The sequence below is a fragment of the Cibotium barometz genome, chromosome 48, assembly GCF_041138505.1.
Source record: "Cibotium barometz isolate CiBa-2024 chromosome 48, ASM4113850v1, whole genome shotgun sequence".
In the NCBI taxonomy this organism is placed as follows: domain Eukaryota; kingdom Viridiplantae; phylum Streptophyta; class Polypodiopsida; order Cyatheales; family Cibotiaceae; genus Cibotium; species Cibotium barometz.
In genome coordinates this window covers 46,528,138-46,544,099 of record NC_141093.1, presented here as the reverse complement: position 1 = coordinate 46,544,099, position 15,962 = coordinate 46,528,138, and positions in this window count along the sequence as shown.

Here is a 15,962-nt window from a genome sequence, read left to right as displayed (position 1 = left end):
AGAGAGAGAGAGAGAGAGAGAGAGAGAGAGAGAGAGAGAGAGAGAGATGAGAACCTCAAAAAGAATCTTTTTGGAATCTACTCGCCAGAAAAAGTGCTCGCCAAGACTTTCTCGCCAAAAAATTACGTCCACCAGTGCCAAGATTGGAAAGGTTGATCTTCATGCAAGATGTGGCTAGTCCAGGACCTACTCTACAACAGCACCAATTTTGGAATATCTCTCTGTGTGTTACTCACATGAAAAAACATTCAACAAACAAGTTGTAGATCTCATCGTTTCTGATAACCTTTGAGGGTCATTTTTAGAGATCGGCTTTCTATCACGAGAGATATTTTAAAAATGGATTTACCATGTCTATTTTAAGAAAAGCAACTTTTTAAACTCTATTTTTAACTTATGGTCCATTCAATCACCTTGAGCCATGGATAAGAAGGGTTTTTTAGATTTCCTTGGGTCTCAAAATTGAGATTGACTTCCACACAAAATCTTGTGTCATCTTAGACCTTAGAAAAAGAAAAATCACTTCCCTCCCCACTTTCATAGTATCATGTCTCTCATCTTTCTTAGTGAAATAATTACTTCTTTCCTTAATTCATTAAGAGAGAAAAGACCTTAAACCTTGACTTCTTGGAAGGGAGAGGATGACCCCAAATGAATTCAGTGCTCCATTACACACAAGTTAACATTTCCAAGCATCCATGGATGCCCACATAAATACATATGCACAATTCTAATACACTTCCTCTTCTTAGAACTCAATCCATCTTCATTTATGTGTAACTCCTTTGGTTCTTGTGTACACTCTTACACTTGGTAGACACTCCCTTTCCCCCTAACTCATACTGCATGTACCAGGTATCCCCATCATAGTGCTCTAGTCACCTCGTTAAGTGATGCACTAGGAATACTTGTCTCTAAATGGTCTCATGGCCATGCTAGATCATCATCAACACTTAAATAAAAGTGAGTCATTAATTTTCATAAATTTACTAAATAGAAAATGCATATCAAGAAATCAATTTAGTAACATCCCTCTGGCTTCTAAATAGTTGACCTCAACTGTAGAGGGGATACATAGTCCTTAAGAAGATTTGGAAAGTCTTGTAGTTCTCTCTCAGTCATAAACTGAGCATCCAAAGGGGGATAATTCTTAAACTTAACCAAATACTTCCCTAATAATTTTCGTGACCTTAGAGTATTGTCCTAATGGTGTAAATTTCTTTCATACACAAGGAACTCTTCTATTTCTTTTATGTCAGGTAGATCTTCCTTGATTGGTTCCATTGGAGGTTCTCCAATATAGGGACATAGCAAACTTATATGGAAAGCATTATGAATGTTCCAAACAATGACTTGGTAGATCCAAACAAAAAGTCACATCATTTATCTTATCTGTGATCTTGAAAGGGCCATAATAGTGATTAGAAAGCTTAACCACTTTACCCTTTTGACCTTTCTACTTCTTTAAGCGAGCCTTCTCAAACTTAAGAAGAACATACTATCCCAACTTAAGATCTAGCTTACGACAATGCTTATTAGCTTTGCTTTTTTGCTTCTCTTGTGTCCTTTGGATAGTAGCTTTTACTCGAGTGAAAGCTATATCAATGTCTCTAACAAACTCATCTACTGCTCTACAAAGATCTTATCCTTTATAAAAGAAGAATGGGTGGTAAATGAGGCTTACCATGGATGATCTCAAAGCATGCCTTACCAACACTAGAGTGCACCGTGTTATTGTATGCAAACTCTACTAGAGGAAAATGATTTGATTATCAGAGACATAGGATTTCAAAAGGTCTAGAATAGTAGAATTAGCACTTTTACTCTACCCATCTATTTCAGGATGATAAGAGGATGAAAACTCTAACCGAGTCTTGAGGTTCTTGAAGAGAGCTTGCCAAAAGAGGCTAGTCATGTAGGGATCTTGATCACTTATATAATGGACTTAGGCATGCCATGATGCTTGAAAATATGAACAATGAATAACTTAGCCATATGGTCGACTTTGATGGTCTTTTGCATAGGTATAAAGTGTGCTTGCTTGCTGAATCTATCAATGATAGTCCAGATTGCATTGTTTCCTGCTTGTGTGCAAGGAAGCTCCATGATAAAGTCCATGGCTATACTTTTCCAAGGCTCATTGTTGGGAATAGGTAATGGCTTTAGTAGATCGGGTGGTTTATGCCTATCATACATTACTTTTTGGCATATCTTGCACTCGCGGACATATCTTTCAATGTCAGCTCTAAGAGTGGGCCAAAAGAAATATCTTTCCAACATTACCTTATGTTGCAATGATAATGCTACACAAATTGCATGATGATGATACAAATAGTTTTCTCAAAATCGAGTAAGGTGTAATAGACTGTCTTGAGTTAAGCTGATCCCATACTATTGAGAAGTCAAAATCAATTGCATACATTTTGGGTAAATCCATGAACTCGTTATGGTAAACCACTGTGATTGCACTCACTCGAGGTCGTTGTGATAGAGAGCATCTGCTACCACATTCTTAGTTCTAGATGTGTGAAGGATTTGAAAGTGAAACATAGATAAGAAATTTGCCCAACGCATCTATTTCTCTACGAGCTTCTTCTAAGTGAGGAAGTATCTTAGACTTTTGTGATCTATTTTAATAACAAAATCTGCACCAAGTAAATAGTGTTTCCATACTTGAAGAGCATGTACCACCACCATAAGCTCTTTCTCATATACTGAAGCATGTAGCTCAAGTTCCTTGAGGCCTTGGCTCTCAAATGCTACTATATGATGCTCTTGGTTAAGCATAACTCCAATGCAATCCCCAGAAGCATCGTAGTGAACTTCAAAAGGTTTTTGAAGATCTGGAACTATGATAACTTGTTCTTGAGTCATGAGAAACTTAATTCTTACAAAGGCTTTTAGCAGCCTTGATCCCCAGTGAGAAGGCATTCACTTCTTTTAGTAAGGTCATGTAGAGGAGATCCAACATATGTAAAACCTTGTATGAGCCTCTTGTAATATGAACATAGGCCCAAGAAACTTCTAACTCTATGTACAAAAGTAGGTGTAGGCCATTCAACAATGGCTCAAATCTTCTCAGGATCCATTCTCATCACGAGATTTTGAGAAATAGTATGACCCAAGTAATGAATTTTAGAAAGGAAAAATTCACTCTTCTTAGCATTGACCTGTAGTTAGTCTATGCTTGCAAAGCTCTTGAAAAAAAATAGATAGATGTTTTCTATGCTCTTCTTTATATCGTGAAAATATTAGAATGTCACCAAAGAAGACACCTGTGAACTTAAAGTGAGGTCTAAAAATTATCTCCATCATTCAATTGAATGTGGCAGGTGCATTAGTCAAACCAAATGGCATGACTAAGAACTCGTATAGTCCAAACATTGTATGAAAAGTTGTCCTATGAACATCTTCACGTGCTATCCATATCTGGTGATAGCCGCTCTTGAGATCAATGTGACTAAAGATACTAGCCCCTTGCAACTTATCCAAGGTATCATCTATCCTTGGGATAGGAAAGTGATTCTTGATTGTGATCTTGTTCAAAGATTTGTAGTCTATGCACATACGAAAAGAATAGTCTTTCTTTTGAACAAGTAATACTGGAGAGTAGTATGGAAAAGAGCTAGGTTGAACAAACCTTTTTTCCAAAAGTTTGCTTACTTGTTTTAGGATCTCCTCTTGTTGACTTGCACTTACTTGATAATGCCACTAGTCAGATACATCATGTGTGTGGCTAAGAGCCTAGCGGCAATGTGCCATGGTCATGTTGTTGAGGCAGGTCAAAGAGCTAATCATGAGTAGCAAGTATACTAGTGTGTCAGGTTTGAAGCTAAAGTTCAATGCAGAAGACTCCAAGGAGCCATTGTGGTCATAGCCAGAGCCGGGCCACACAAGGTTAAGGAAAGGCCAAGTGCTACTAGGTGGTAAATCATTGACAGGTCAACATTGCTGGGTACAACGTCATCAGTGCTGGTCTCAAGTGTATTGCAAGGGCATGCCAAGGTCAACATAGAGGTAGGCAGCATGCAAAAGCAGGTGTTCCACAGGTGTGGTGCGTAGAGCTTGAAAAGTGCTGATGAGCAGGTCTTGTACAGGTTGCAACCTTGAAGGCAAGGTGCATGATCAACCGTGTGTGTGTACTAGGTTTGGAGTAGTAGTCGTGTGTGCTCCTATGTGTGTGGAACAACTAGGTTGTTGACTTAGGCAAAGGCATGGGGCAAGTAGTGAGCCACTTGTAGGTCTGTTCAATAGTCATTTCATAGCTTGTTAGTGGATAAGCCTATAGAATTCCTCATTTTGGGTAGCCAGGTAGAGCCTCATGTAGACGTCAACCACAGTTATCTCTTCTCATGCTAAGGATTGAGAGTTGCTCACTTGAGGCATAGCAAGCTTAGGGGTAGCCATGACAATAGACCATATGAGGCATTGTTTGCACTTTGATAGCCATGTGAGCTATTTGTGCATTTTTTGGATGCTTGTATGCATCAGTTGATGCCCAATGTATGCCTATTTGAAAGAGGTGTATGATCCTCTTGCGTATGCCCATTGGATGCCAATTTTGGCTGTCTCATAGTATAGATGCCAGTTGGTGTGGATGATAGTCTAAGAGGTGTGCAATCTTCTTGTTGATGTCCACACTTGGATGCACAATTGGATGCATTGTATACACCCAGTGGATGACATGACAGGTGTTTGTGGATGCACTTTTGTGTGCGCATTTGAGGCAGTTTAGCTCGTGCTTGATCTTGGTGTGTAGTTGCGTGAGTATTGGTTGGATGCCATGTACGCCTCTTGCATATGTAAACAAAGTGTTGCATCTTGTATATGTAAACAAAGTGTGTGAAATTTGTTGATGCCATATTGGCATTGTTAGATGTGTGCTTGCATCTTGTTCATTATGTAGACAATTTGGGGGTTTCTTCTATATACAAGGGGGAAACTCGGTTGCAAAATTTGGATGTGCATTGGATGCTTGATTTAACTAGTGTGCTGCTAGGTTAAGCATCTTGCAGTGTGGATTGTGTGTTATGCATCCAGTCTCTAGACTTTGGATGTGTTTGGTTCACGTGCGAGACATTGATAGCCACACTACTCTCACATAAGAGAGTGTATTATACTCGAGTAGTTTGTCTACCTTATTTGAGGACAACCATGGCTTTGGAGTGTGCCCACCATGCTATTGCCCATGTAGATGGTACAGATGCTATAGGTACAGGGACGCCTCATGTGAGAGGCAAGTCTCATACTCGTTCTCATAGATATGTTGTCACACATGGCCACATCAGATAGGGTTGTATGAAATAGCATAAGAAGAAGCAACTTTGTGATTCACGTATGGCACATGCTTTTGTAGAGCATAGGTTGTGTGTGATGCCTTGCATGCAATCATTATTGGTCCTAGCACATTGTCTTAGAGACTCTTGTTGGATATGGACATCTTGCACCATGCTATCCTGCATCGAGATTGTCTAGCACATATTTAGCTGTGAGACATGGGTATGCAGGTACGGTCAACTTGGGTGGTGATTAGTAGGTGTCGATTACATACACCTTGTATTTTCCAGTGGTGGATCTTTGATGCTACGTGACATGAGACATGTGCCAAGCATGACACGTTGTTTGGTGTCTACAATACAGCTACTACTAGATGAGGGATATGCTTGTGTGGGTTAGGTTAGAGTTCATGTGTGTGAGACATACACAGAGAAACAACAAGGGAGAGAGAGAGAGAGAGAGTTGTGGGGATAAGTTGACTCATGGCATGAGTGTGTGACTCCCCTATCACACATGTATATTGCACTAGTACACATAGTGCACTTAGTACATTAAAAGTACTAAGTGTACTATGTACTATAACTTATGGGCTTGTACACACTATAAGGGTGGGCATTATGCCTTTACCCCAACAACCTCCCACTCAAAGGCAAAGTGCCCTTAAATGAAGGAAAAGAAAAAAATCAGCATGTACATGATAATATACAAGGCCATATCAAGGTTGAAACTGGCCTCATCCAATGCCCATCAAGTGTCTGCAATGAGCAAACCGCTCCGGAGGCAAACTCTTTGTCAACAGATCAGCCGGGTTGTCATCCGTATGAATCTTAACAAGCTGAATTTGCTTGTTCTCTATCACCTCTCTGATGAAGTGATACTTCACATCCACATGCTTCGTCTTTGCATGAAAGACAGGGTTCTTTGCCAACTGGATGGCACTCTGACTGTCACAATGCAACAATGGAATATCCCCTGTATAACCCAAATCAACCACTAGCCGAGATAGCCATAATGCCTCCTTGCAAGCCTCTGTGGCTGCAATATACTCGGCCTTTGTAGTAGATAAGGCAGTGCACTTCTGCATCCTGGATATCCATGACACAGCACCTCCTGTGAATGTAAACACATAACCGGTAGTAGACTTCCGGTTATCTGGATGACCGGCATAATCCGAATCCGTGTAACCATGCACTAATGCATCCTGTTTGCCAAAACAAATGCACATATCCTGTGTGCCCTTCAGGTATCTCATGACACCTTTCACTGCTTCCCAATGCTTCTTGCCAGGGTTGGCCATGTATTTAGAAACCACTCCCACTGCAAATGCAATGTCCGGCCTAGTAGCAACCATGGCATACATGAGACTGCCACAAGCTGAAGCATACGGAATCTTGGCCATATCAACCCTGCCACTATCTGACTGTGGGCTGTCCATAGCACTGAGTTTCACATATGGAGGCAAAGGAGTACTAGTCTTCTTCCCCCCGTCCATATTGAACCTCTGCAAGACTTTGCCAATGTATTCCTTCTGAGACAAATACAATACATGCTGATTTCTGTCCCGAAGTATCTGCATACCCAAGATGTGATTTGCATCACCCAAATCCTTCATATCAAAGGTTTGATGCAGCCTCTGCTTCAAGGTATCCATCTCCTTACGAGATTTCCCGGCAATCAACATATCATCAACATACAAGATGAGGATCAATAGACTGCCATCCAAAGCTTTCTTGGTGTACAAGCAGTGATCTATGTCACTTCTCCTGAATTTTTGGGATTTCATGAATGTATCAAATTTATGATACCATTCCCTTGGTGCCTGTTTGAGTCCATAAAGACTCTTTTTCAGCTTGCATACAAGCTTCTGTTCCATGCCATAAGGCTGAAATATCATGCCCGGTATTTCTTCTAACTGTGGTATATCCATAGGGATATCTTCTGCCATCTCTGGCTGTCCATTTGGACCATTTTCAGCACCATTTAAGGGCTGGTTTTGCTGCTGTAATGGCTGATTTACAGCCCTTGGTTGTTGTCCATGATGTCCATCATCATCAAAGATGACGCTGCCAGGCTCCTGTTGCCTTGCAGGCTCCTTATACATGCATGTTTCATCAAAAATGACATCATTGCTGCGTATGATCTTTCTATTCATGGGATCCCAAAGTCTATACCCCATTTCACCTCTGTCACCATATCCTAGGAATATGCATTTGTGAGACTTAGGATCAAGTTTGGTGTGCATTTCCCTGCGTATGTGCACGTACGCAACGCAACCAAACACTCTCAAGTGCTTGTATGACAGAGGCTTCCCTGTCCATACTTCCTCTGGCACTTTCCCACCAAGCCTCGTGTTAGGTGACCTATTTATAAGGTGAACTGCTGTCATAACAGCTTCAACCCAAAAACCATGAGGTAACGCAGCATGTGACAACATAGAACGGACCTTCTCCTGAATGGTCCTGTTCATCCTCTCTGCTGTCCCGTTTTGTGGAGGATCATAAGGAGTAGAGAGCTCCCTCTTGATGCCTTTAGCATCACAAAAGTCCTGAAACTGTTTGGACATGTACTCTCCACCATTGTCGGAACGCAAAGCTTTCATTGCCAGTTTGATTCTCAACAAGAGCAACAAACTTCTCAAACACTGAGAATGTATCACTCTTCAAACGAAGAGGATAAACCCACACCTTGCGTGTGGCATCATCTATAAAAGACACAAAGTATTTTGCCCCTCCCAAAGAAAGCTGAGACATCTCACATACATCTGTATGCACAAGCTCTAACTGAGCATCTTTCTGTCCAAGAGCTTTCTTGTGGGGGCACTGTAGTTGCCTACCATATATACAATGCTCACAAAACTGAAAACTTGAAAACTTTAGAGAAGGCAAGTAACCCAAACGAGACAATTGCTCCATTCCTTTGACACTCATGTGTCCCAACCGACTATGCCACATAGAGATTTCTGGTAGCTCGATTGCATTTACATTAGCATGGTGACAAACACCTGCATGCATGAAGTAAAGAGTGTCCACCTTAGAGCCTCTGGCAACAACCAGTGAGCTCTTACTAATTTTCCACTTTCCACTACCAAATGTGGTAACATAATCAGCATCATCAAGCTGTCCAGTAGAAAGCAGATTCTTCTTGATCTCAGGCACATGCCTGACATCATGGAGCATAAGCTGTGAGCCATCTGAAAACACAAGCCTCACATCACCTCTGCCAAGAATCTTGCATGCATGGTTATCACCCAAATAAACCACTCCTTCATTGCCAGCAGTATACCTGACAAACAAGTCTCTGCAACCTGTGACATGAAAGGAGGCACCTGAATCAATGATCCATGAGTGCATACCATGACCACCTGTAAGAAGTGAATGGGCATCAAGTGAAGACGTAAATAGGACCTCATCCTCACTGCCACCTGCATGTGACACATTGATTTCTTCAATCTTGACTCCACTTTTGCCCTTTGGCTTTACATCTTTGGCTTCATCTTTCTCTTTGTCTTTGCCTTTTCCCTTTTCTTTTTGATCATTTTTCCATTTGTAGCATTGCTTTTTAATGTGTCCCTTTTTGCCACAATAATGGCATTCCAAATCCTTTTTGGAGCGAGACTTGCTCCTTCCCCGTTCTTGGCTTTTTCCCCTTTGTTGGGATCTCCCACGTGCATTCATTGCATTGGACTTTCCAACAGAGTTGTTTTTCCTGTTCATCTCTTCTTGAAGAAGAGCACCCTCAACATCTGCATATGACAGCATAGCATGCGAATTGCTAGTGGCTGTCCTGAATGTGTCCCAACTCTCTGGCAAAGTGCATAAGAGAAAAGTGGCTTTGAACTCATCGTCCATTGCCAACTTTTGATTAATGACCTGGCTGACAATACCATTAAACTCATTTAGATGGGCTGTCATAGACGCCCCTTCCTTCATCTGAAGACCTATGAGTTTCTTCAACCAATACACTTTGCTTGAGGCACTTTGTTGGGCATACAAGTCCTGCAATCTCTGCCACATTCCCCAAGCTGTCTTCTCTTCACGAATGCTGAAAAGTAAAGAGTCTGACACAGACAACATGATAGTAGATCTTGCCAGCTCATCCATATCTTCCCACTCTTCAGCAGTAAGAGAAGCGGGCATTACACCCCTTTCTTTGATAGGCTTGTGCTGCTTCTTCTGGAGCAACACATTATAGCACTGGGTTTGCCAAATATCATAGTTATGTGAGCCTTCAAGCTTTTTGATGTGAAGCAATGAAGAGCTCTCACCTGTGGTTGCCATAGCAAAATGCAACCTGTCAATGCCTAACTCCCTGCAAAATGTGCAAACACTGCACCAAAAGCACACAAAGTGCTCACAGTTGTTCTCCCAAGCTTTATCTCCCACTGCGGAAGCAAGAATGCAACTTTTCTCCCACTTTTTGTGATGAAATCACCAAAATCTGGTTGCTGCAGATTTTGGACAGCACCTTAAATGTGCTCTATTGCCCTTCCAAAGTACTGTACAACAGTACCAATTGCTCAACAATGATGTACCAAACCTGTACCGGCAAGTACAGCAGCTGAAATTGAACCTTTTGGTCACTCAAAACAGTGTACAGCCATGCCAAAACTTGCACAAAGCTGTGCCAAATCTGTACCAGCAGGTACAGTAGCAAAAATGCTCTCCTGGCTGTCCAAATGAGTGAAAATCAGACTTTTACAGTCACGAACACTGCATAAAACAGTCCCGAACAGAAATTGGGCAAAAGCCCCTTGACTGCAAGCTGATTTCTGAGGATTCAAGGCATAAAAGTCTTGCCTGCTGCTTTGCCAAGCTCAACAAGCATACGAACTTGAAAAGCCCCTTGATTTAAGATCAATTTCTGATCATACATGGTACATTGACGCACATGAAGGCATCCAGAGTCTTCGCGATGCTTCCCCCTGGCCACGTATACATCCAATACATGAAAGCCCCTTGATTTACAGGCACATTAAGTGCTTATAAGGCATCAGCACATTATCCACAGCATCAAATGCGATTGCCTGCATGCAAATCAATCCAATCGGCACAAAAGCCCCTTGATTTGCACTGCAATTTGCTGCAATTTTGCCCAAATGTGCGATTTTTCACATCATACAGCATGTATGAGTGCTTAATTGCACAATTACATCAAAAGCCCCAAATTTCGACATCCAATATTCTGCAAATTGATCCTGATTGTGACCAATTTCCTGCAAATTGATCCTGATTGTGACCAATGTCACCCAATTTTGCTCAAAATTGAGCAATTCGACACGTGTACCTGCTCAATTGATGATTGTACCTGCTCAATTGCAAGTCCCAAAAAAAAATTGAAGCAAGATACCTTGTAATTTCTGAATTTTGTTGCAGGAAAGGGGGGTGTGCTGAATTTGGTGCTGCTCTGCAGAAATCTGATGCAGAAAAGGGGGGGGAGGGCAAAACTTGCTGATGTTGATGCTGATTCTGTTGCTGCTGCAAAAGGGTGAGCTTCTTGAGGCAGCTTCACAATACGGCGCTCTCCACTGCTCTTCGCCCACCTCTCGACCAGTTGAAATCGCCTTCGCCTATTGTTGAATGCGATAGTTGAAATCGCCTTCGCCTATTGTTCTGGTTCGCGTGTTGTTTTGGTTCGCAGCCAGTTAAGCCTCCACACCTGTTCTCCTAGCGCCAGTCTATGCCCAGCTCTACACGGCGAAGGCAACAAGGCGAAAGCGTCACGCTCACCTCGCCCGTCAACTTCTTCGCTCGCCTGCCTAGAGGCTTACGTGGCATGTTATACTGACGCCCGCCTGCGTCTTCGCTCATACGCGTGTTCGCCTGGCTTCGCCTAGCGCCACTTGCCTAGGTGGCCAGCGTTTTTGCACGCCTCACCACGTCCAAAATCTGCTCCCTCTAGCGCCACTGGACAGATACTGGTCACTGTGCTTTCTTCAACGAGTTGAAGCTTCTGGATTGGCTGGAGACTCTGAAGACAACAAAGGACTAGGGAAGAATCTGCTTGCACTGAACAAGGCTCTGATACCAGTTGTGTGGGTTAGGTTAGAGTTCATGTGTGTGAGACATACACAGAGAAACAACAAGGGAGAGAGAGAGAGAGAGAGAGTTGTGGGGATAAGTCGACTCATGGCATGAGTGTGTGACTCCCCTATCACACATGTATATTGCACTAGTACACATAGTGCACTTAGTACATTAAAAGTACTAAGTGTACTATGTACTATAACTTATGGGCTTGTACACACTATAAGGGTGGGCATTATGCCTTTACCCCAACAATGCTTTTATGCATATAGAGCACTCTTGGAAAATACATAGGGATTCCCTTATGCAAGAGGTGCCAGGTCAGGTATGAGGTACCCTTTGTATATTGTGGTTTCTCGTGATCGTAGAGTATGTGTGACTCCATTGCCATGTGTAGAGGTTGAGATGAGGCGAGTCTCCTTCCAAGATGTTGTATCATGTGAGATGCATGCGATAGGTTTGCCATTGTAACATGTGTAGACGAAACCTCAGGTGCACGACTTGTCCAGTGTGGGGCATCTTGAGAGCACTGCTTGCTCTATGGATGCATTGTTTGGGACTCTCACAGGATGTGACACAGGAGCCAGTGCATGGTACGTCCATTAATGGACATGTGTAGCAGGTTAGCTCTATGGGTGTACATGGCAAGTCATCATGTTTGATGGTAGATATGACTGGTTTATATGTCGATGATGCTTTGATAGTGGAGTCATTTCTTGACATGCTAATGGCAGATGCTATGCTATAGTCAGAGCATGATGATGCCTTTGACATGGTTCCAGGATAGATGCATGAGTCTAGTCCTAATGCATCAACTATGGCTAACATGGTAAGACGATGCGAGTTAGCCAGGGTAGCATCAACATTCAGGAGTCTCATATATGACATACTATTGTCAAACCGAGGCTGCATTTGCCATTGGGGCATTTGCAGTGGGAGTTGTTAGTCATGTAGTGGCTAATGACTTGGATATCTAGCATGGGGTAGCTATGCAAGTCATTACGATGTACCTACAAGAGTGCATGAGCTCCCGTAGATAGGATGCAAAGATGGCTCATATCTTTGCATGGCTTCCACTCTCTTCTGCTTCCTTTGTCCATACAAAAGCAGTATTCTTCTTTAGAAGAGATGTCATCGCTGCAGCTATGGCAGCATAATCCTTTATGAACATGCGATACCATCCCGAAAGACCAAGAAATCCACGAATCTCTCGTACATTCTTAGGTCGGGACCACTCCGAAACTGCTATGATCTTAGAAGGGTCGGTAGAAACTCCATCTTTGGATATTATGAACCCAAGATACTCCACTTTGTCGGTGAAGAAGACACATTTGCTCCTTTGGCATACAGTTGATGTTCTCTGAGCAGTTATAAGACATATCTTACATGTTCTTCATGCTCCTCTTTATTCTTTGAGTATACCAAGATGTCATCAAAGAATACAAGAACAAAATGATCTAAATGCTTACGAAACACATCCGTCATTAATATGTTGAAGGTGGCTAGGGCATTTGTGAGACCAAAGGGTATGATTGTGAACTCATAATGCCCATAACGAGTATTGAACCCTATTTTTGCGATGTCTCCTTCTTTAATCTTGATTTGATAATATCCCGACTTTAGATCTATCTTGGTGTAGACCTTGGAACCATGAAGCGTATCAAGCAACTCATCAATCCTGGGAATAGGGTACTTGTTTTTTATTGTCGCTTGATTCAATCCTCCATAGTCGACACACAATCGAAGTGTTCCATCCTTCTTTTTATTGAACAAGATTGGAGCACTCCAAGGAGAAATGCTAGGGCGAATGTATCCTTGTTCTATGAGTTGGGTAAGTTGCTCCTTTAGTTCAATTGCCTTTGGGACAGACATCTTGTAGGGTCTTTTTGGTACCGGTTGTGCCCCAGGAATAAGCTCAATAGCATGGTCTACCTCTCTCTTGGGTGGAAGTTCGATAAGATCTTCGGGAAACACATCCTCAAATTCTTCAAGCCAACTAGGTCCTGTTTCTTCTGGTTCTGACTTTGTTGGGTTAAGCTTTAGGGCATACACCATTTGTTTCCTTCTAAAGGCTTTGGCAAGTTTTGTGAAACTCACAAGCTGAAGAGTTGTCTTGCCTCGTTCCCCATCTATAGTGACTTGTTCTCCTCGTTGGTTTGTGAAGGTAAGCTTTTGTTCTTTGCACTGAAGACTGGCACTATTTTTCACTAGCCAGTCCATTCCTAGGATTCCATCATAGATTCCTAGGGGTAAGATCCTGAACTCAGCACATGTTTCTTCTCTTCCCAATGTAAAATGTAGCTCCCCTACTGAAGATGTGAACTTAGCTATCTTCCCAATAGCTAACTCTACAGCTAGATGCGGTGCATGTACTTCAGGCAAGCGGAGAGTGCGGATGCATCTAGGGGACATAAAAGAATGGGTACTACCAGAATCTATCAAAAGGGTGAATTTCTTACCCTCAAATTCAACTGGCATTTGAAGAACCGAGAATTGTCGATTTTCTCCCTGATGTTCAATAGCCGCATGAATATGTCCCATCGGCTCATCCTCCTCAGCATACATTTGATTTACCCTTGCCTTGGGAGCATTTGGTTGATTTCCATTTTGATTCTCCCTTCGAGCGTGGGGAATATCAATATTGGGCCTTGCAGCACGTTGAGGCATCCTATTAGCTCCTCCAGGAAGATTACCTTGATTGTTGTTCCCTTGCGGATTAGCCCGAGCTTGAGGTGGTCGAGCTTGAGGTCGAGGATTAGGGAATTGATTGAAATGAGTAGCTATGGGTCGATAGGGTTCAAAACTTGCCTGACTCCTCTGGAAGGAAGTATCCCTTTTGTGGGGACACCACTTTGCCCTATGTCCAGGTTCCATGCATGTGAGGCAAAGATCCTCGTTAAAGGCCTTTTGTTGCAGTAAGGGTGGAAGTTTAGCTCGAATTGGTAGATTCATTTGGGGAGCTTTTCTTTTAAGATCTTCCCTCCTTGGATTTTGATTATTTCAGGTTACACTCCCAACCTTCTTCTTCGCCTGATTGATTTCTTGCTCAATCGGATGACCAGCATCCAACACATCTGTGAAGGTTGTAAGTCGGAGGGATTGAAGTCTCTCCTTGAGAGGTGAATTCAGTCGAGAGACAAAACGAGCCACCTTAGTCTCTTGGATCATTCCTTCAGGGGCGTACTTCAACAATTTGAGAAACTCCTGGTAGAATGATTCCAATGATCTTCCTTCTTGTTGACAATCAAGAAAATCATTTAGTCGGAGGGATTGAAGTCTCTCCTTGAGAGGTGAATTCAGTCGAGAGACAAAACGAGCCACCTTAGTCTCTTGGATCATTCCTTCAGGGGCGTACTTCAACAATTTGAGAAACTCCTGGTAGAATGATTCCAATGATCTTCCTTCTTGTTGACAATCAAGAAAATCATTTAGTCGCTCTATTTGATGAGTTCTGTTTTGGTAATTAGTCTTGAGTGCATCTCGTAGATACCCCCAAGTAACTTCTGCTTGGTTAATATTACCCTCAAGACAATGGTTTTTCCACCATAGCTTGGCTGACTTTTCCGATTTAAAGCGTCCCATTATAGACTGATTAATCTCGGAAGATTGGGCAAGAGCGAAATAGTCTTCCATTTTCTCCGCCCATTCTTCGAGTTTCTTCCCTACTTCAATTCCTTCTCCGTCGAAGTGTCCTGGCTGGGATTTTCGAAGCATTGCCTCGATGTCCCTACCCATAGGGTCAGCAAGGTCTAACCTCCCATTAGCATTCCCATTAGCATTGAAGCGCCTGGCCATTTTCCTACACTCATAATCGGAGGTCTAACTATTAGTAGTTCCCATAATTTCATAAGACTAAGGAAGGAAACAAAATCTTAAGAGTTAACTCGAACGATAATTAGCCAGATTCTTTACAACAAAAAGATAAGTATATATATTTATTCCAATTATTAGGCAATACATCTACTCTTGGTCTCTCTCGTTTTGGGCAGGCTGCCTGAGATATAGACTAATCCTTTGCCTTAGAGCTTGATTCCTAATACAGGTTAAGTCTAGAAAATCTCGGACAGTTGAAGGTCGAGATACCCTCATAAGAGATACAAAACATCTTAATTCGGGTCGTACAAGATGGGCTATTCTCTCTTCCCCTACTATAGAGCATAGTGCTAAGATTTTATTTAGTATAACCCCAGCAGAGCAGCAGGTGTAGATGCATAAGGAAGAGAAACAAAGATCATGCAATCTAACCCAAGAGCCTCCCTAATCTGAAGAAGTCTAAGATTTTTGAACCACTTTTCTGGGCCATCATGTAGCCTCACAATCAACTGATGAAAAGGAACTCCTTCAAGAGTTTGAAAACTCGAATCGTAATACGTCCACAGTCCTGACCAGCTGTCTCCAGGAAAGAAAGCTCGAGAGATTATATTGAGAAGCTCTTGCCTACGTGCCCTTGACCAAGTGGTAATCAAGACCCCAAAAGTGAATCGTATTAACTCCTCGGTTGTTGCAGGATCCCAATTCTGGCTAACTCTGTGAGCCATCTACAAATAGAACAAGTAGAGTCCAAAAATTTGAGTATACTCTTAACACAAACTTTTAATTCAACTTTTCAATCCTTAAGAAATTCAAACCGCGCTCTGATACCACGTGTAGGGTCCCCGATCC